Below are 22,274 nucleotides of genomic sequence, written 5' to 3'. Positions count from 1 at the left end.
TGCCGTTGGACCCCCGATGCAGGCCGTGCACGCTCTGTATTCGACTTTTCAGTATCACTTTGCTCTTTCAGGCAGCTTCTCGATACTGCGCTGTGGCTGATTCTCAAGCTGTAGGTGCCACTTGACTACACACTGCCACTGGGCATATTATTTATCATTGTCTCCCCGCTGCTTATAACCAGGGCTGGACTATACCAAGCACCCAATCAATATTTCAGGAAGTGGACTGAACTGACTTTGGCTGCTGAGACTCACTCCTCTTCTGAAGGCGGACAAAGCCCTCCCCAGCCTTTGTCGGATACTCTTTTAGAGAGATGTTAGAGTCGAAATGTTGAGGCGCATAGAGCTTAGTAGAACAGTCCTCTCACTTTACACAGAGCTTTATTATCACGAGGTCATCCACCTTCCACCAGGACAATGGATTAGACCAGGTTCAGTTGGTAGACAGGACATGATTCCTGGAACCACTGTTCCCTGTGACCATCACTTAGTGTTGATAAGGTCTCCCTGTCACATAAGAAAATCCCAAGTGTGCGCCAGAGTTTTCTTTTGTCTTCTTTCAGACGCCTTCCTCCCTCCTTCCTCCACTCACACAATTTTATCAAACATATCCCAGTCATTGACGTGATCCGCGGCATTTGAAAGCTTTAAGTTCTTTTTTGTCAACATATTATAAATGCCTGTATATATATGTATATAAGTAGAATATATGTGTGTGTGTATGTTTACATAAATGTGTATGTGTGCTACTAGGTTTGTTTAGTGCACTCAGTAGTGATAATTAGATGGAAAAGTAGTACTTAAGTTTTAAAAAAATGGTATCTAAAGATTACTGAGTATCTAATGAACACTTGGTGCCTTTGAAATCCATTATATCATCTGACTTGGTTGTAAGGTAGGGAAAGAGGAAATATATAAGGCCAAAATGCACAATGCAGCAGTAAATGGTAACTGCATATTATCCTACAATTACTTTTAAATATCAGATCATGATGGGACTGTATGTATGAGCTACTAAAACTCAGCCTAGTGGCATTTTCATAAACATGGTTTTATGACTTTTCTCTGAAAGATATAGATTTGGTTACACTGTGGCACTCCGTGTTAAACACAGTGGGATATTACAAATAAAAATCTTTACTTTGCTGTATCTGCTTTAAAGACACAAGGAGCAAAATAGCAATTACTCGGTCTTACCCATAGAGTCTTGGTGTTGCAATACAGGTTTTAAGTTAGTTTTATGCAAAAGCATAAATCATTTTGAAGGGGTTAATATACCACACAATTGCTGGGGCAGGAAATATACAGAATGAATCTGGAGCATCTTGTACCAGAGAGCAAGGAAGTACTCCAACAGCCCAGCCCACAATGATGAATGTTATGTCACAGGACTATGGGAGCCGACTGAAAGAGCTCCTGATGGCCAAACCTGGAACAATTTGAGCAAGGAAATACAGTAGGATTGGCTTAAAACCCAAAGTACAAAATAAATATTCATGAGTCCGTACTGATACAAATAATTGACTGGATATGTAAATAAATAGGAGAAAAGAGACGAATCTCTTGTACAGAATTCCAAACATCTTAAGTAGATATTCCACTCTCAAGGTAGTGAGCATAACTCCTCACTTTTTAAGTGTGGGCTGTGCAGAATGACTTCCTTCCAGAGAGGACAGTATGGAAACGGGGAAAAGGGGGGAACTTGACACTGGAAAAATCTGAAAAACTCTTCCTTAGCCATATGATCAAGATCAACATCAACAGTAAGTCTGTTCATAGTATGATATTATGTGATGAAAACGGCAGTTTACCTCTGTGCTCTGCTCACACCTCTAAGCTCTCATCCACAGATTGGGCAAGCTTTGGGATGCTTCGTGCATACTTTGTAGTACTACTTAGATTCTGCCCCTTTACTTCTTGCAAATGTTTCTAAACATGGCCTAATAGGAGCCAGCTATTCAGATAATAATATTTTTAAAACTCTATTTAAATTGTATAGATATTATTAAAATAAGATTTTATTACCTCATATTTCATACCTAAACTAGAATGACCATGAATATTCAAATGGTAGCTCATTTTTCTATTTTAATTTACTTATTTTCATGCCTGTGTCCTTTATGGGGCCTCCAGACTATGTACAGAAAAGAAGGAATCATTAAGACAACATGGTACTTTTTAAGTATTTAGAGTAGATTTTTGAAAAAGTAATTCAAAAATAGTTTTGTGTGGACTTCTTATCACAGTGTTCTCAGTAATAGTCAGTTGGTGTTTTAAAAATAAAGCTTACAGCAAGAATTATAGGCATACAAATAAGAAAGAAACAGTTTTCTTTTAATATCCTCCCAGTGATGAACTTTTTCATTGCTATTTATTGAGTTACCAGGGGTGAGCTAAGCTCTGTATAAGCATAGGGGAGGGCGTGGTTCCTGAACACTGAAACTTGTTTGAGTGTGAGAGGAATTTGAAATTTGTTTTGAATGATGTAAAATGTTTCCATTAGTGATATCTAGTGTATCATATAGGCCAGTGCTTATTTGAGGCTTTCTAACCAGCATTTTACTTAATTGTTCGGTTTTACTTCATGCATGTAAATTCAGTACTTTCTCCTATAAATGAAAATCACTGCTTTACAACAAGTCTTGGGAGCCCATTCTTATTTTGTTTGCATTTTCAATGGTCTTGACCAGATCCCAAAGCTCCCACTGTTTTCAAAACTCACTCTGCGTCTGGCTGCTCTCAGCGGATTGCCGGACACACTGAGACCTGTCGAAGGTTAAGACGCTATTATTTACTTAGATCATATTTAAATAAGAACCCTGTGTATTCAATAGGAATACTTGAAAGAAAGCTGCCAAAATAAAACCCTCAGAGGAGGGATTTTTCTCTCCTCTTTTTGTATACATGATATCTGGGAGCATATCATAGAGAACGTTAACATGGGAAACCCTATTTACTTTCTGCACTATAAACAAAAGAGGAAATTGGCATAAAAGGACCTCTTTAGTCCTGGTTTGACTTTTGTAAAATGTAGGGCCAAGTAATTTCTACTAAACGAACAACGACTATAACTGGACACAACTTCAATCTTCAACCTCCAGTACAGTGAGCAGGAGTTGCTCGCGCCGCATCCATGGCTTTTGCCGTTCCTCTCCAGGAAAATGGATATAGGTTGTGCCAGCATCAAGGGCAAGCCACCAGAAGGAGCTGGGGAGTGGATGTATGCAGCATATCCCACTTCCCATAATTTCAATCTTATAAATACGCTGGGAAGGAGCACTAATAATGTACTTCTGGGATAAAAATCCTTATTTATAAGAAAAATATTGCTGTGAAATTTGAAAATTTTTTTTGTAATTTTTAATTTGGTTTCTGGGTCATTTTGAGGATCTGATTTGGGCTAAGAAAGACCTACTTTGTAAAAATGCATGTGTCTGTCATGCTCTTTCAGGATGTTTACAGATTCCCCAGAGTCCATGTGTCTGAATGTAGAATGATTGGAACTGAAGTTTTAGAACTTCTACGTGGAATTTCATCATTCGAATTAAAAAAGGTAGATAAATAGGTAGATAGGAAGATGATAGATAGATGATTAATAGACGTTAGGTGTCAGTGTTTGTCATTTTTGTTCTTTATGGCATTTTATAACTTTATCCTAACCAGGCCTTGTTAGTCAGTTAGAGAGGTCTGGGGATAATGAGGCCAAAATAGTTGTGTTTTACATTTTTAAGGAGATTGAAGATATAAAGCCCATAAAATGTATTCTATATCAGAGATAAAGTATATAACTATAAAATTTTTTTTAAAAAAGTGAATGACTAAGGCAAAGAGCAAATACTTCTAACTAGAAAATCAATTCAATGGACACAGTGAGTTAAATAAGTAAACCATTCCTTGTTCATCATTTTGGAATCCAAAAATCTCTGAAAATAAAAAGTTTTTGGAAGTGTGTGACAAACTTTTGGCTACACAACCTGAATTGAATTCGAGTGAAGCTGTGTATAACCATTATTTAATCCTCTTTTTCCTCTCCATTCCCTTCTGAGACGATATATATTTTATGCAAACTTTTACCTTTCCAAAATTTGAAGAAAAAAAAGTTTCTTCAATACATCTGTCACTTTAACAAAGAACACTGAATCAAACTAAGAAAAATACGTTGAATTATATATTCCCTTTTTTATATTGCTATTTTTTTGCTATTTTGTTTTTCATCACCTTCTCCTTTTCTGTTGCAAAGAAAGACGCACCCAGTGGTCATTATTATCTGCTGAAGACTGGGACCTGGGTATACTCCTAAGGATTTACCGTCCACAGAGTGAAGATAATAGTCAGATTTGGAGTCATGATTCTATCTGCTTTTTATCAAGTTACTTAATTTTATTAAACTCAGAATTCTCATTTGAAAATAAAAATGGATATTTTACATGTACCATGGGTTATTGGGAAAATTAGAGTCAGCAAAATTTTCTAAAGTATGTAAAATAGTACATTTCTATTTGTATTCCATGTTATAACTACTTCAGAGGGATTCTGGAAGATGTAAATAAACTGTGAAAATATTCTTGTTTCTATTAATAATTTATAATTAATAAATTATTAATGAAAGTCATTTCCATTAATAATTAAGATGAAGCAAGATCAAACCCTGTTCATTCTTCATTGGAATAATAACAGTAGTAACGAAAACAAGGGCAGTGATAACAATGACAATAGTAATTATAGTAAATACCCAATAGTGCTTTTTAAAGCATTTTACACTTATTAACTAACTTCTCCAGAAAACCTTATGTGTTAGACACCATTATAATTTACCCTTTTTACAGAACAGGAAACTGAGGCGCACATGTCAATAATTTGCTGAAGGTCACACACCTAGTAAATGACAGGGTTGGTACTCTTAACTATTGTGCTATATGGTTGCTACTGGAAGTCAGTCATATCTAGGTATGTTTTATGAGAACAGCAACACAGCATTTTAGGAAATAATTTCTCCTATTAGAACATTAATTCCTCGCCAAAATACTATTGTGTAGTCAATATTTTTATTTTCCAAGATTAGTTGATGGTTGGTAAAAAGTTTGCTGTGGGGAGAAAAACTGAATTTTTTCATTTTGGCAGATAAGACTATCATGCTTATGCTTCATTAATATGGTTTTACATATCATTTTATAAACTCTAAATATTACAGACAGCTTTTTTAAAAATGCTAATGAGCTTGTTAATTAAAATTCAGTGTCCATCTTCACATTTCTCTTTGAACCCGGGGCAATTTTTTCATTCTTCTATGTCTCAAGAAACCGTAGTGATTAGAGATAGAGTCAAGGTGTGAAGTTTGGGGTATTTCTTCCACGAAAAAAAGTTGTATATGATTTAAAGGACAAAGCTTACATAAAATGGTCTTATTATCCCTGTGTTTCTGCATAATATGTGCTGAAAAACAATGCAGTCCAACTTGCCTGATTATCTTGAAGACACCGAACAACTTGCAATGAACACCAGACTGTGCTGCCTGCATTTCCCAGAGCATCCAAGCAATTACATGTGGAATCTGATCACGCAAAGCGCTTCTGAGTTAGGTAAAACACCAAACCATTGTTCTCTTACAGTAATTCTCTATTCCTAGACGTATTCCCCATTTATCATTCGACTCTTCAATGCTCTGCTGCTCTGTCTTCTTTGCTTTGTTTTGTATTCCCAGCAGCTGCTCAGTTCTTGGCTCTGACAGCTGGAATATTGTGGTATTTGAGGTTAATTAAATCAGTGATGAATTTTACATAGAGGTACATAGAGGGCAGCAAGACCTAGAGAAAAGTCAAACTTACTGAGAGTAGTCTAGGGAAAAATTGAGTAGGATGCCCCAGTCAGAGAGGAGCAGTGTCTGTCAGAACTGTCTAGAGTTGATTCAAGGAAGTGTCCACCTTCAGTGGAGAATCCATCACTCATCTTACCATCACAGACAGAATCATCCTGAGTAACTGTCATTGTTTGGACCACACAAAGTATTAAAAAAATATTGGTGTGATCTCTGAACTTTTGTGTATATTTGTGTTTGGCATTATTTTTGACAGGACTTAGGAAGCCACGTGGAAGAATAATAAATTTTTTTCTTCTGAAAGTCACATATCAAAGTGAAAAGCACAAGGCTTCATTCATAACAGGGCAGTATTGTTTTATTAATAAAGGAAGCAAAGATGTTTAGGAGTGGTTTAAAACAATCTCCAGACTTTGCTAAAAGAATTTTTTTACTCTTACTCTTTTATTTTCAAGTAGAAAAACTTCTTTAACAAATCATCTTTTCTGGTGTTTGATCCTGCACAGCCAATGCTGCTCTGTAGTCTAAACGTTCCATTTTAAATTTAGATTTCACATTACTCTATTAATTTAGATTTTATATTAACTTCATCAGTCCCATAAGACAAATGAAAATGCCAAATCTCTGCACCTATTGGCATCTGCAGGGCATTGTAGTAATATTCTGCAACATGACACTTCCTCTTTGGCAGTTTATCGATGCTTATTTGACGAAGAATAACATGTATATAAGAGAATTTTTTGTATTTTTGATGATAAAGGGCTATTATTTTATTTATCAAATTTTCATTCAACAATTAAGATTCAACAGATTATTTAATGTATTCTCACTATGCATTCAGGGTTATGTCTGTTGCATCGACGACTATTACAATTCAAGTGGGAGCTTCTACTTCTAGCCACAAGTGAGCGCCTAAAACTGGACTATCCTCCCCAGTGAACACACAGAAGACTGGACAAAATATCTGAAACAACTCTTTTCAGTAAAAGGGCAAAAAGCAGTGCAGGACTGTGATTCCTGTATGAGCAGAAATCAGGAAGATTAGCCCTACAATCATCCTGACTTTCCAAAACATGGCGCACAGAGCCAAGTGACTTTGTAGAGTTAAGGAATGAGAGACAGGAGTTCAGGGATGCCAAGTTAGCTGAAATCTGTGGGGAAGAGCACTGCAGAGGAAGAAGCAAGGCAGAGAAAGAGCTCAAGAAACCCGTGTAGGGCTGGCCCCCGTGGCTTAGTGGTTAAGTGCGCCATGCTCCGCTACTGGTGACCCGGGGTTCGGATCCGGTGGGCACCAACGCACTGCTTGTCCGGCCATGCTGAGGCTGCGTACCGCATACAGCAACTAGAAGGTTGTGCAGCTATGACATACAACTATCTACTGGGGCTTTGGGGAGAAAAAGGGAATAAAAAGGAGGAGGATTGGCAATAGATGTTAGCTCAGGGCCGGTCTTCCTCAGCAAAAAGAGGAGGATTAGCACGGACGTTAGCTCAGGGCTGATCTTCCTCAGGAAAAAAAAAAAAAAAGAAAGAAACCCGTGTAGCGTCCCCTAGAATATGATACTGAATAATGTCACACAGACATAGCGTAAAATTATGGAGAGCAAGCAAAGAATGACAGGGGAGATCAAACAGCAAAGTTTCAAGAGTTCATACATGGCTGGTGGACTCTCAAATTGCATCTAGAACAAATGGAGAGTTCTCATTGAACACTTATGACATTCAATAAAGACTCAATCAGGAGTACCGCCTTAGCAGTGGGGTTAATCTGGCCCTACAGTGAAAGTTCAAGGAGACCTGCATTAACAAAACTTGAAAACAAGCCTCAAAAATTCAGCTGATTCACAAGGAACTTCAAATGCCTGCTGAACCAAGTCCAGTACTCCATTTAGTGGTGTGAGTTTCTGTTTCAATTGCATCTCTTATATCAGTGAGATATAAAGACAAGTTAATAAGATGAGGAAGAGGTAGGACCATTGTAAGGTTCAGAAGAGGAGACTTTGTTATGCTTATAATGTATGGGGAAGGGAGCTCCTAAGGAATAATTGCAGGAAAATTATAATGCATCATTTGGAGTTGTGCAGTCACGACTTCAGAGTGCAATCAGTCGAAACACTTGTAAGATCATCTACAGAAATTTATACGTGTCCCTATGCACAACAAGAGAAGGTGGGTTCTTGGAATTTCCTGGGTTGATGTTTGCTGTGTGAGGCTGACTGCAAAAGGTTAAAGGTTTGATTATGGGTATAGGATTCCAGGAAAGTGAGTTATGTTACCTATAACAACTCAGACTTCACGTTTATAAAAAGAGATAGTTGCTCTTAATGATTCCTTGCAATTTTAACATTTTTATGATTTATCTATCTGTTTTGTGACAACAAGCTGAATTTTAGTTATTGATTAGAAATAGTAAATTTGATGGAGACTGTTAGATACTACTGTTTGTTTTATTTCTTTATTTACATTGAAAAAAATGTAATAGAAATGTGGATCTAACTTAAGGGGGAGTTCAAATAAGGGTTTTGGGAAGAGCCTAAAATATTTACTCTGCTAAAATATAACCATAGAATCTGAAAGATAACAGTTTATGGTATCCTGTTGAATAAAGGGAGCCTGAGATGAAACAAAGATAGTAATTGTAGTAGAAGCTCTGATGCTAACCCTAGGATTGACTCTTTTGTAGGTATTATGCTTCTATATCAGGCAATGGATTTTTTTTCAACTTTTTAATAAGGAAATATGCTTATTGATAGATGCAATCAACAGTTCTTTAGGACTATTCAAGTATTATATACAACTAAATGGCTTCATTGATGTGATATTCATGATTTTATTGTGAAGAAAAAATAATTTGAATACCTATTGAAAAAAAAGAAGATATAGTTGCCCAATGAAGCACTTTAAAATTAAAAGTGTAATATGTCTGTGATGGTATTTAAATTTAAAAGGCCATGCTTTGCTTCCAGTCCTGCTTTTAATTTAAAAATATCTGGCTTAATGAAAATCTTTATTAAGATTAAAATGTTACCTTTCCTCTCTGGAATGAGATGTATATGATTTTTCATGGGTCTATTATTCAAATGACAAGGATGCTAGTTGGTTGGTTACATAGTTTAGATATCATTTTCAAAAATATTATGGAGATATTTTCAAAGATGTTACAAACAATTAAAGATGCAGAGATAAATACCTTCTTTTTCCATACCATAAAGTGAAGTTTATATTTCTGAATATAGAAAACATTCATTTTATATCTGAAGCTATGCAGTTTTATTAAATCAAAGATCAGAGTCATTGACATAGTTGAATTAAAATTCTTAAATTATAATTAGTCTTATTTTTTAAATTTCATTTTTTTTTCTTTTGTTGAAAAAGATTTGCCCTGAGCTAACATATGTGCCAGTCTTCCTCTGTTTTGTATGTGGTTCGCCACCACAGCCTGGCCACCGACAAATGACATAGGTATGTGCCTGGGGACTGAACCCGGGCCGCTGAAGCGGAGCATGCAAAACTTAACCATTAGGCCATGGGGCTGGCCCCCAACTTCATATTATTTTTATTTTAAGAATATCACAAGTGAATAGGAAAAAAATTAGAGTACAAAATAGCTTCTATATCTCTATGATTGTTGTGTTTAGGACCTTCTATCTTCTCTTCTCTATTGAAGTGATTCAAAAATATGCACCTCAGAAAACATGGCTGAGAACTACGCTTGGTTCTGGGGTAGGAACAAGAAATAAAACTAAAAGTTCCTCTGCTGAGGAGTATCATGATATAATGTTCTTATTTATATGTGGGTTCCTATGTGTACATAGAAATCTGCATGCCTATGGGTGAGGGGGATAATAAAAAAACAAGCACAGAGGTTAAAATACAAGACAATACAAAGTATAGCAGAGGGACAGTTTGATTCTAAGTGATAGGGGCATGGAAGCCTTTGTGTTGGATGTAACATTTGAATGGAAAGTTGAATCAGGAATAAGACATCTTTAAGATGAGCAAGTTGGGAAGGATTAAATAACAGTATGAGCAGTAGTAGAGAACTCAAAATGCATATTATTTTCAAAGGAGTAAGAGCAGTCCCTTGTGAGGCAAGGATTGGCTATGATACTAGAAAAAATTAATTAGCTTCCAATTATGAAAGGTCTTAAATTATGTGCTATGGAATTTGATCTCTATTATCTAGGTAATCGAGAACTATGGGGGATATTTAAGAAGGTAAGTGACAAAATCAGATTTGTGTTAGGGAGGAAAATTCTAATGAAAATATAAAGGATGGATTACAGAGAGAGAAGAAAGAGTGACCTGGGAATAAATAAAAATACTACTGCGATAATTCCCATGGAATAAAATGATTGAGAAGTAGGTGAAGCGAGAATGGAATATTAAACCAAAAAGAGCCAATATTATTTGTTTGAAAGTTTAATTCAAGTTTGTGGCTGAAATGACCACATCAATATGAAGACATATATCTGCTACTTATAAATGTATCCTCCACTGTTATGTGTTATTTTAGAATCTAATTTCAGATGTTTACAATTTATAGTCAACTAACTGTGCATTAACAATACATTGTTTTACTGAGCGTTGAATGTGTGATAAGATAAATAATAGTGCCTGTGATATATACTTCAAAATATATAGATATTAATAGGTTATTGATCATAAATTAAAATAAACTCTTATGGCTTATTTGTAAGATTTTATATATTAAAAATTGAGCTTAGAATCATTGAACCACAGGCCTTCCAGGACCAGTTCACCTGACCCCATCTTATCAACAGAGTAATTAAGAGTGGTTTTTCAGGAAATGAGACCCCATGTCCAGTTCAGGCGGGTTGAGACCACCAACCCATCAACTGGGCCTGTGCAAATGCTCCGTAAGTGAACTTTTTGATGTCAAGGAGATAAAAATTCCAGCTTTAGATCATGATAACACTGCCATTTTGTGAACATGCATCCAATAAAGAGGCATGAAGCTTGACTATGCTTGCGCAGATCAATTACCTCACTTCTCCTTTCCTCCAATCATCTGTCTCCACACTTCAGATCTCTCTGCCCTTCATCCCATAAATTGTGCCCCAAGCTCTGGTTGGAGAGACAGATCTGAGAGCGTATGCCCCTGTCTCCTTGCAGATCGATCTCACAAAATAAAGCTAATTTCTTTTGCCAGAAGCTGATGCCATATTAATTGGCTTTTTTTTAATGTGCATCAGGCAAGAGAACCTCAATTTTGTGTGGTAACATTATGCATGTCTTTTGAATTTTATATGCTTCAGTCTAACAGCTGGAATCAGCAACACATATATTTAGCCTTTCTTGTCATGTTTAGTCTTGAAAACTTAGCTTTCAGCTGAAAATTTATTTCTGTTTAAATCCAGGATTTAGCACACTTCTTATCTGCAAATGATCACCTTGCCTCTTAATCCAGGTAACATTTCCTCTTCACTTTGTTCTTTTGTTTTGCACATGTTGAGGTTCAATGCTGACAGCAAAGCCAAACACTGAAACCATCTGTCAGGACGCAGGGGAGTCTGTTATTATTCGCTGCTTCCTTACAGTGTAAGGTCAATACTACAACGAAGTATGACTGAATAAATATTCAGGAGGAAGAGAAACCATCTCAAAGTAGGAACTACCAGCTGTCAATAGAATCAGTAACAAAAGAGCGGGGCAGCAGGCTCAAGAGGCTGTGTTGTCACTTGGGAATTGATTCTTCTGGGGCGCTGAGAAGGTTTAACTGAAGAATAGCATTTGTTAGAAGTGGCATTGTTTAATAGTGTCTTTCCAGATATAGTTTACAGTTTCTCAAATACTCTTATTTCAGTGTAGGTGGCAAACTATATTCAAAAGAAAAGAAAAATAAAAAGATTTGTCTCTATCCATATGTGGTGTTTGCTGCAGGCTTAGCGTACAGTCAGCAGAACATTGGCCTAGGAGATCGTTAATCCTAAATAGAACAAAGTCACATATCAAGGGTTCCAAGACTCAGGAAGTAGCATGAAAAGTGACTTAAACTATAAGAAATACTATTTTCTTTGTCCACAAGTACAATAATTTATCACAATATTTAAGATAGTTTCTAAGAGGGAATAATGAAATCCAACCAGTAGTTTAAAAAATACAGCATGTTGAATATTATATACTAAAAAATCTCATATTGTCTTCATTCATTCTTTCTTAACCTTTTCCCTGAGCAGAGTTAGTATACCTGGTTCAACTACGTTAATTCCACTTTTCAGGGCCAAACACAAGTGCCTATTTTCTTTCTCTTTTTCCTCTTCTACATATAATTGATCATTTTCACTTCAATGAGAAATATTTTAACGGAAATGAACAACATGTCTCCAGTCCTCTTGGGCTACATTTTTTGGTAAGTCTTGCAGAAGCTAAAGGCTTTTAGGAGAGGAGTTATACACAATATATCTCTTTATTTATAATTTTGTAAATGTACTACAGCAATTCATACATTTTTGTTGGGACGTGCCTACCAACAAACCAATATTGAATATTTTAAGTCAAATAATAAGTTATGTTTGCCTAAAAAGAACTTTTATTGACTGTGTTTTAGTGTAAAATATACAACACCAATTCTTATTTCTAACCAAAGTTACTACACTATGTAAATTATGTCAAATGTCTCTGCTTTGTGTTGTAGACGTAACATAAATTTCATAAAATATATTTGATTCTTTAATTTCTATGAATTTAAATATAAACTTTAAAAGATAAACCTTCAGCTGCATTCCGAGAATGTGAGATAAATGTATATTCTTCGTTATGGCATATCTTATTTTCTTGGATGATCTAAGCCACATGTTTTTATGATTCCACAAAATCCCAGTACTTTCTAAGAATTCAATGCCATAATATTCTTTAACATGGTTCTGTTGAGAGTGATAAAGTGCGCATAATGGAGTGAGGAAATACAACAAAATGATTAGCAACAGAGGCTCTGGAGTCAGACTTCTGAAGTTTAAATCCTGGCTTTAAACTGTATTAGCTGTGTGTGTGTGCAGACAAATTACTTGATTTCTTTAGTTTCACTTTTCTCATTAATAAAACAGAGATAATATTACTAATTACTCCATTGTGTTGTTTCAAGACCTAACAGCATTTCTTAATGTAAGCTTTTGACGCAGCACCCAGCACACAGTCTCCTCCCCACAAAACTGCTATTACAAATATGATGAGTTCTGGATCACTGGACACATTTGGTTGAATAGGAAAAAAAAAAAAAAATGCGAGCTCTGATTTACTTAAAAGTTAATTCTGAAATATATTTTTGTTTTACTAGAGATTTTAATTTGTAATAATCAGAAAGTTATTTAGGAATCTTTAGCTTAGATGGTAGATTGGAATAATCCATTATATCACTGTACTGGTTGATTACTGCTAAAGTCGTGATAATTAACAAACCACTCCAACATTGTAGGCCTTGGTGCCTATATCACTGAGAAAATAAAATCAACCAGAAGAGCTTAATATTCATGCATTCTTCACGTTTTCTTCTTCTCATCGGTGAATTATCTATGTTCTCTACAAAGTCACAACCTCTACACGGAGATTAAATCCTCTCACCTCCTCAAGAACCCAACTGCAGCAACCTCCCTCTCATTTCCGCGTTAACAGTTGTGTGCTCTATCTGTTATTTCTCCAATCTGAAAACATAAGAAACCCAAAAACCTCTCTCTGCAGACTCCCCGCTGGCACCACTCGTGACTGTCTTGGAAGCGTTATCCATAAACAATGATTTCATCTTCTCCACCCTGATTCTCTCTTGAACCCACTTATCTATCCTTTATTTCCTTTCATACTTTGTTTTTCCTCCATGAAAACACTATCACAACATAAAAGATTAAAGTTTTAACCTATTTTCCTTCTCTTTCTTCTCCTTGTCCATTTCTACATAATAAAATGAAAGATGCATGATAGTCGGCATTTAAGTATGTTTTCTTCATTGCTGTATTTTCCCCTTTTAGAATATTACCTGACAAATATTACACGTTTAATAAATATTTGTTGATTGAATGAATAAGTGAAAGGTTAGAGAAACTGTAAATGCAATTTGACATAGAGGAAGTTTAGCAAAACAGTTTAGTGAAAGTAGATGAAAACAATAAATTTTGATCTTCACACAAAACACCAAATTTAACTTGAGGTGAATTGCTCATTTCAAAAAGAATAGGAGAAAATAAACAGAGGAATGTTTTTAAAATCTCTGCCTAGGGAGAATGTTTTATTCAAAAGGGCGTATGTAGGCACTTGCAATAAAAAAAAATAATTATAAAGAAATTAAAAATATCATAAAGGAAAATATTGATAGCTTTGATTACCTGAGATATGTGTGTATTTGATTACACTATATGTGTGTATGTGAATATATAATATACACATATATATATTTATAATCCAAATTAAAACCGGATAAAAGATCAATAACTTAAGGGAAGACACTACATGCCAAGAAATAAGTTGGCAATGGAGAGACATTAATAGACAAGTTAGAAACATGCATTTATAAAAGAGTCCTGGCAAGGATTTGGTCAGGATATAAATTTTTGGAATCCCTTTTTGGAAAACAAATTATCTCTACTTATTATAAACCTGTTTCACTGTATTCTTACTAATACTGAATACTCCTGGAAAAGCAAAGCATAGACCAAGTGCACACTGCACACACTCTTTATTTGAAAGTAAAAAAAGGTTATCCAATTATTTTAATAAGCACTTCAATTATTACAAGAGTATATTATTTTCTGTGTGTTGTTAATCATTTGTGTTTTCTATTTTGCAAATTATCTTCTTCATGTGCATGACTGCCAAACTGTACCTTTAGTCTTTGCCTTTCTTGCAAGGTCAAGAGTCACATTTATAACAGTCTGCTGGGTGTCATTACTCCAAGGGACCCATGGCATCTCAAATAAAACATATTTGAAAACTGAAATCATTGTCTTTCGTCAACGTTTGTTGCCCCATTTTTGAAATTTGACTTAAGGAGATCGCCATTTTTACAGTTGTTCTTGTTCACAACCTGGAGTGGTATTCCACCCCTCCTTCTGCTGTATAAATCAGCTAACATCTCCTGTCGCTTCCATTTCTAAACTTGATTCCGTCTCCTCTGCCCACATAGCTGCCTTGGCGATTATGCACCTTCTCATTACCCCGTGGGTTCTCATCATTGCTTGAAAGCTCTTCCTTAGTAAAAATTGCTCTAGTTTGGATTTGTCCTGCACACGCTTGCCAGAATGATGCTTCTAAAGGGCACATTTGGTCATTTCCTTCTCTTGTTCATAAATCTTCAAGATTGTCTTGTTCCCCAACTCTAAATCTCAATGTTTCACACCGTGATAGGAGTTGCCAACCTTACACTTCAAAATTATATCAGATTCTACTTTGAAATATAGTCAGTTAACTGTGTGTGTGTGTGTGTGTGTGTGTGTGTGTGTGTGTGTGTGTATTGTTTGTCTTTTTTTTGTTTGGTGATCTCAACAAAAATCTTAAAATACTAGGGTTAGGGTTAGGGTTGGATTTTCTGTGTGCATTTCCTTGGAGTCCTCTCTGTTAGGAACCCAGGCTCTCTTGTTAGATATCTTCTACTCTTTCCTTTCCCAAACCACAGACTTCCCCCTGAAACTTTTAATATCTATGAATATATAACAATCACCGACTTTGGCCAAAATTTAGAAATTCTATTTTTTGGGCTTATATTTTTAATATTAAAAACTCTTTAATGGCTCTTATGCATTCAGCTCTGGAATCTTAATTTGTTCTGTGGGCAGCTCTGGGGCCAGAGGGGTCAGGTGGTCTTCTCGTGAAGAACTGGCCCTGTCAACATTCTGAGGAAAACGGAACTCGGGCTGGCCCCTAACAAGTACAGGCCCTTGGGCACAAGTCCACATGGAAACTCACATACAGTCTTGTGGCCTTGATTATTAAATTTGGTTCACAAATTCTATGTGCGTCCTGCTCTTTAAAGATTATCTCACTTCTTCATTTAAGATTTTTCCCCTGAATTATACTTTCATAATTTCTTTCCATCAAGAGCATTTTTCTATCAGGATGTATTCACAATGACATGAAGGCTTAAAAATAAAATATGTGTTCAATATTTCAACTTTGATATATTTTCATAAAAATGTAACTAAAATGAAAAATTTATATAATGAAAATTATTTTATTTGTATTTTAATTGTCATTTTCCTTTTAAATTATTAAAATTATCTGTTAAAATTAAAAAGCATGATAAAACATAATTAAAATGCCAAAAATTTTACGTAAAGCTATTTTTATTTTATACATTCAATTAAATGTCATTAAAGATGTTATAAAAGTAGGATTGCTTTCAATTCTATGCTTCAAGGTTATCTAGTTGACAACATAAAGAATGATGATATACTTCACGAATGTTATGTTTATAGCACATACATAATTTCAAGAGTAAGATGAGTTAATACTACAAATGTACAGCAGCTTCAATTTGCCACTGTTGTGAAAATTATTTCTAATTCATGAGTTCCTCTGAAATCACAAATGGGAACATCAAGATAAGCAAGAAAACAGATGTTTAGAACTACTGGGAATCAATATCTAATTATGCAAGAATCTATTGCATTCTTTCCGTCTGAGGAGAAGGATTTGACAAGTTAATTAATTTGTCTTTCCTCCTATCTAAGCACATCCATCACTCAAATCCTACATACATTCTCTATCAATATCTATCTCTAACATTGGCAGGAACACAATACACAAACTTCACGGTGCTCAGATGCAGCTGTATTTCAATTTGAGGTCACAGGACTCTTGTCCCATATGGAAGACTATTTCCTTATGACCTGAAAGGTGTTATCACCAGGGTGTTTATATTTAAAGATGATGCCCTGCCAAGTGCTGAGTGCTAGACTCTGTGAATGAGACTCCCGTGTGGTCTTTAAATGTATTTTTCTGTTTGTGCTTGTGAAATGTGCCCTCAAATATGCTGGGTCTCTCTTGCTGGGGTGTAAAAGCAGTGTCAGTGTAAACAATCTAGAGATTTCATATAATCTTTGGATGTTACTTCCTCATGGTAATTTCATGACCTTCATGAGTTCTAAATTACATAAGAAAAAACATATTTTTAACTTAAACTTTGGTAGAAGTCATGTAAAAAGTAGCTATAGTTTTTTTTGATAAAGGACCAATGTTATCTAATATGGCTGAGGTAGTCAGAAAAGAAATAAATATCAGCTGCCTGACTAAAGTTCCATTGATTTAAACTCCTTCAACTTGCATATTCAGTTAATCTAATCCCCTCAAGTCCTAACTTCTGTCTTTACCCACTTGGAGTCCACAGTCTATGACTCATTATCAAAAGTGCATCTGGTGGGCATTTTAATTCCTTTGCTTTTCTCTTCTTCCATCAGTCTTATACCTGGAGAAAGCCCACCTGACTCCCTTCTGTAGGTATGCTTGTAAGCACGTAAACACCTAGAAAAATCATGAACAGCAACATGGAATGTTGACCAGGCTTACTTTAACGACCAGAAATCTCAAATCAGGAAACAACATTGCCCAGGAATGATACACATTTCCCACATCTGTCTGCTTTCTCGCTCTCCAAAGCACCTGGCTCGCATTTTCTCTTTCCTCAACCATTAGACATCCCCTAGTCTTCTACTCATACAATGGCATTGCCTTATATTTCAATGAGACTTGCTTTCAAATCCTTGAGCCTATGTGTATCCCATTCCCTTCTACTATTTCAGGGGTTTCCTATCTACAATTTCCTCTGTAATACTCTGTAGAGCATCAAATTCACTCATGATTCTTAATTAATCCCCTTCTATGTTAACATGCTTTAGTCTCTTCCACCATGAAACAAGAGAAAAAAAATTCTCCCTTTCCCCTAGATCTCCTTTTAACCACAACTCTTTTTTTTATAGGTACCTTTTAGAACAAAACTTAAAGAAAAAAATCCTCTCTACTCTTCCCTGCACTTTGCGTCTCTCCCACATTTGGTATTTGGCTCCCTTCACTCCTCAGTCCCCTAGGTAATTTCATCTAATTCTATGTTTTATATAACAGCTATATGTTAATGACCTCCCCCCATCAATCCCGGGTTGTATTCTATCTAATTAATAACTTGATATGTAACACCTGGATGTCTTCTAAGTTCAAACTTATTCTTAAAACAGAAAACTTAATTCCCACCTTCACCCACATACACAGAAGCTGCCTTTTTCTTATCTCAAAGAATTATGCTGTAATCTACACAATTTATAAACCAAAAAATCTAAGATTTTTCCTTTATGTCTTTTGTGATATGATTTATAATAGGAAATATATATTTGGTCTTCGTCCCCACTTCTGGCACAGAGCTCCTAAAACCATTGGAATTTCCTAAGTGATGAGAGCTGTAAAGGTGACTTTTGTTATATTAATGAGGTGGCTTTTGGACACCACCTAAGGATGTGGGCAGGTTGCCAGAGGAATCAACCACATGATTAGAGGGTTGGAACTTTCACTCCCACCCTGCTGACCTCCAGGGAAGGGAGAAGGGCTGGAGATTGAGTTCAGTCACTAGTGGCCAATGATTTAATCAATCATGCCTCTTTAATGAAGCCTCCATAAAAACCCAAAAGGACCAGGTTCAGAGATCTTCCAGGCTGGTGAACATGTAGAGATATGGGAATAGCGGCGCACTCAGAGAATAAAAGCTCTGAGCCCTTCCCCACACCTTGCCCTATGCATCTCCTCCATCTTGCTATTCCTGAGTTACATCCTTTTATAATAAACTGGTAATCCAGTAAGTAAAACGTTTCTTTGAGTTCTGTGATTTTGACTCTAGAAAATTAATCTAACCCAAGGAGGGGGTTGCTGGAAGCACAGGCCTTGCCATTGGTGTCTGACAGGGTGGGAGTGGTCCTGAAGGACTGAGAGCTTACCCTGTAAAATTTGACTCTATCTCCACGTAGATAGTGTCAGAATTGAGTTGAATTATAGGACACCCAGCTGGTGTCAGAGCACTGTTTGTTGGTGCTGTGGAACACTCCCCACGCCCCCCTGCCACACATACACACACACACACTCACACGCATGGGAATTGGGTGCTTGGAACTCTTACCTTTGTTTCCTATACTTTCTATATCCATCCCATCAGCATCACTATCTTCATAACGTATGCTAAATCCGTCCCACTTCCTCTACCTCTACTACTACCGTACTCTTCTAAACCACAATCATTCTCACCTGAACCCTGCAAAAGGCTCTACATCCTTGCTTCTCAGACCTACAGCATCGGCAGGCGTCTTCCGGAAGCATGTGAGAAATACAGAATTTCAGACCCTGCCCCAGACCTACATAATCAGAATCTGCATTTTAACAAGATCCGTCCCCACGTGATCTGAGTGCACATTCAAGTCTGAGAAGGCCTGGTCTGTGTAATCTGACTCCCGTCTGTCTCCCTGAGCTTGTTTATTAGACCTCACCCATCACCTGTGATGGCTCTCTTTCCATAAATCACCACACTCTTTCTAGAATCTTTGTAGTGGCTGCATTCACTGCTCATGATGCTTTCCCCTGGTTATCAGTGGCTAGATCCTTCTTGCCATTCAGGTGTTTGACCAAGTGTTACCTCCTGAGAGTGTTGGGAAACAATTTTTAATGGGTGTCTCAGGTTTCTACAAGTCTTGTATCCGATTTTGATCGAATACCTTTTCAAGGATGTTTGTGTAGTAAACAGCTGTGCGATACAGAGAGTGCACTCTGTTCTGGAGAAGAAGACAGGTACATTGTCTATCCAGGAGAAAAATAAAGGCAATATCTCCCTCTGTGCAAAGGCTGGGCAGATTCACTAGCATCCCACTTTAAAAAACTGGAGTTTCCCAAGCTTGAATTTCTTCAGCTGTGCCAGGAACCCATAGTTAGCACAGCATCCTACTGGGCGTGGCTGTGCATCCACCTTTTGGGTCTTGGGGCCAAAGGGAACTGATGTAAACATGAAGCTATGCTGCCTGCTGGGCTATGAGTAATAGAACTCTTTGTCTTCTTCCATTATCCATGCGACTGTGGCACAAAACAAATAGACTTCGGGAAAGAGAAAAGACTGATGAGGAATACGCAGGTTTTGTTAAGCAAGGGAGTCTTGGAACTGAGGCGACCAGTGAAAAAATGTCACATCATTTCTCCTTTGCACCACTAGTGCTACTGCCTGTTTACCTATCAGAACCTAGCTTCCTTAACAAAAAATAAGCTAAAATTCATTAAGATAGAGTACTTAGGAGTTACCTTTTCCTTTTGAATATTTAGAACATCTCAAATGTTTTTGAACAATTAAGCCATACTGTGTTGATCTTTTCATTCTTTCTCCAACATCAAAACTAAAACAGGTAGGCAAAGCATGTCTGGTTATAAAATGTGCAGAAACACCAATCGTTTTTCACTTCATTTTGGCTGACGGAGCAGCTTCGTGGTTCTGAGAAGACTGCAACTCTTTATTCTTTAACAGCTTCTAAATGCTTGGGAGAGATTTTTATAGTGAATTGTGTGTTCCTCTGCCTGGCCAAGCTCCACACTGCACTTCTGGAGATGAAAAGCTCATTATTTCAACATCTTAATAAATAGCATTTCTCAACTATAAATAGCACTAGTAATTACATTTGTAGCGTTATTCTATTACTATAATATAATTTGAGATATATTTCTTTAACTAGTGTTCCTGGCAAATTTATTCTATTCATTAGGTCTTTAAAGAATTGTTGTGGTAAGAGAATGTGAGAAAACTCACATCAGGAAAATTATTCAAAGAGAACGAAGAGACAATAAATATGATAGGGATTGTTAGTTATTATGTTAAACTTAATGTTCCTTGTTAACTTGATGTCAAATTATATATTGTTATTTTGTTTTATATACATTGACTAACATTAAAAATAAAGTCATTGCAAGAAAAAATCAAATTTAGCTAAAATTATAAATCAAGAGAGGAAAATGGTTTACTAACATTATTTGGGTACTTAAATTTCCAGTATTCGCAGGGAGAGTCATCAGTATTATATATCTAACAAACATGCTGCTAACATCTCAAGGTACTATAATAGAAGTCAAGCATTTAGGACTAGGGAGGTGATAATTCTGTTCTGCTTTTCACTGGTCAGGCCACACATGGTAATTTATTCAGTTTTAGACCTTTATTTTAAGAAGTATGATGACAATTTGGAGAACAATGGAATGGTGAGAATATTCAAAATCATCAAAGATTGGGTCATGGAACTAAGGATACGTATCCTGTACAAGAGAAAGCTCATGGTTGTCTTTAACCATGTGAATAATCGTCCTGAGGAAGCTGATTTATTCTGTACTCCTGGCATGAGTTTTTGATAGGACAGTAAGGGAAGAAAATTCTAAGAAAGTGACATTTTATCAGAGACTTAAATAGTGTGATGTAGTGAACCATATAAAGATCTGGATGATCAAGGGCATTACAGAAAAAGGGAGGAGCAACCACAGAGGCTTGAGGCTAAAATGAGAATAGGAGAGTAAGAAAAAGCAAGATTTTATGCACACAAAATATGCCATGTATATAATACGTGTGTATGTGTCAACATTGCACCAGGTGGATACACATGAATCTGTGCTCTTAAAATCCCTTTGTCTAAGGAGCATTCTAGGCAGTTATATAGACATTCATACAACAGTTGATGAGTCTAAAACTAACTTTCTTTTAAATTAATTAGTGCTGATTTCTTAAATGTTGCTTTAGCAAAAACAGCTAATTCTTCAGATTTATCTCCAAACCATATTATTGGCAATAAACGTAATACTTGGTTTAACTGAAAGTTATATGGAATGACTCTTAGAGATGCTTTTCCACATTCATTTAGGGAAAATAATTGTGGCATAAATTTATGTTCTATGGTGTCAGTAGGACTTTGAAAATCTTAACACAGTAAAAGTTTCAGCTGACAATTCAAAGGCAAATTATCTGCATTGCAGTTTACCTTCAAATATTTCTTTTGTAAAGGCTGGTTGACAAGTTATCACTGATTTTGCTGATTCACTTCTTGGTTATGTCATCTTGTCTTCTAACTTTCCATTGTTTTTTTTCCTGTCACAAATTTTCAACCAATTGCTTTAGGGTAAGTTCTTTATATAGATGTCAATCTCATTTTTACAATTGAATGGCTGTTTTCTTGGTTATAAATTCCTAATAAAAAAAATCTTAAAGATACAATATTAGGTCATTGTCATCTTGTTAAACTTGCATTTAAAATTTACTAGATAAGCTGAGGAGAGAAAATTAGAACAAAAAGAAGTAAATAAATACAAAAAGTTATACTTTTCTAAAATAAATATCTACTTAAAATTACTTGATATTTTACAAAGTGTATTTAATATAGTACCAATTTGCTTTTCACAAATTTATGAGTAGGATCAGTATTATTATACAAATTTTGAAAAATCAAGAAACACATCAATAGACATT

The sequence above is a fragment of the Diceros bicornis genome, chromosome 11 (genome assembly GCF_020826845.1).
Source record: "Diceros bicornis minor isolate mBicDic1 chromosome 11, mDicBic1.mat.cur, whole genome shotgun sequence".
Lineage (NCBI taxonomy): Eukaryota > Metazoa > Chordata > Mammalia > Perissodactyla > Rhinocerotidae > Diceros > Diceros bicornis.
Note: the sequence above shows the minus strand (reverse complement) of the source record.